We start from the raw sequence: 1,502 nt of genomic DNA on the forward strand, positions 1-1,502 counted from the left end.
AAAAATACTTATTTTTTTATTTTTTTTTAAAAAATTAATAGACAAAAAATATTTTATATTTGAATAATTTTTTAAAAAGAATTTTTAAGTATTAACAACGTCTTTTGTTTCTCCTTTTTTAAAAGGCACTTTTTATTTTTTAATAAAATAATTTTTTTAAAAAGGCGTATACAAAATACATTTTAAATTGAATAAAAGTATTCTATTTAAAAAAGAGTACTTTTTTCTCTCAAAAATAATCAATCTAAACCAATACTTAAATATAAATTTTTATATTTTAAGTACTTTTAAAAAAAAATTTAATTGAGTTATTTATCCAAATTGGTCAAATAATAAAGTAGTACTAATTAATGATGTTGAAATAAAAAGATAATAATAAGTGTTGGACAAAATCAAAATAAATAATTATAAATAGAGATATTTTTATGTTTAGAATATTAAATTTAAAAATTATAAAAATTAATTTGAAACTTAAATTTTTTTCATCTGATTTATAAATAGAAAAGTTAAAATTAAATTTTTTAAATTATTTATTTTTATTTGTTCTAAAAAAAACTAAAGTGAAATCTAATTCCTAATTCCGAACAAGCCCTTAATTTTATTGATCTACACTTCTTCAGCAAGCAACAAACCAAATACATATATGGATTTTGTTTTAAATTTTTTTTTTCGGTCGGATAATTTGCCACTTCTATGAATGGGCTCTTGCTAATAGCGAAAATATGAATGCTCCCCATCTATAGCCCAATAAGACCCATTGTTGGGGAAAAAAATGACCTGAAAAACAATTATCATCGTGTTATAAATTTGAAATAACATGTGCTGTCCAAAAATATTTTGCTATAAACTATATGAGAAATGCTATAGACCAAAAAATTTTCTTAAATTATATCATATCTACATGTTCATGTCTTTTTCTTGTTCCTTTTATACAATGAAATTAAATTTCTCTCAGAAATATTAGGTAAGCAGAATTTAGTATTTTTGACTAGCTGTTAGTCATTAATATTTAAAAGTATATATTAAAAGTATATCATTAGATTATTAGACTAAAAAAATTGGATTACTGATTAAAATTAATTACTCTATTAATTTTTATAGTTTGATCAAATTTTCAATTAAATCCTTACACTTTTTTCTTTTTAATTAAATTCCTAAACCATTTATTTTTTCAATTAAGTACCAATCATGACAAAAATATTTAATTTAACAAAATATTTCATTTTTAAATTAAAGATATATACCTTAGCAAGCTTTCCGATATAGAGATTTTATCTACATGTGTAGATAAGTTCTACAAAATTACAGGTTATTGTAATATTGGTCTATTGATCCAATCAGATACATATTTAAATTATACAGTAATTAGTAATTACTCCGATGTTAATTATGTTTTGGTAATACGAGTCTTTTTTATATTTTTTATTGTATGAGATACTACATAGATATTAGATCTACTGTAAAAAAGAATACAACTAGTACTGCTAATTATTAGATCTTTA

This window comes from Arachis ipaensis, chromosome B08, assembly GCF_000816755.2.
Source record: "Arachis ipaensis cultivar K30076 chromosome B08, Araip1.1, whole genome shotgun sequence".
NCBI classification, from domain to species: Eukaryota; Viridiplantae; Streptophyta; class Magnoliopsida; order Fabales; family Fabaceae; genus Arachis; species Arachis ipaensis.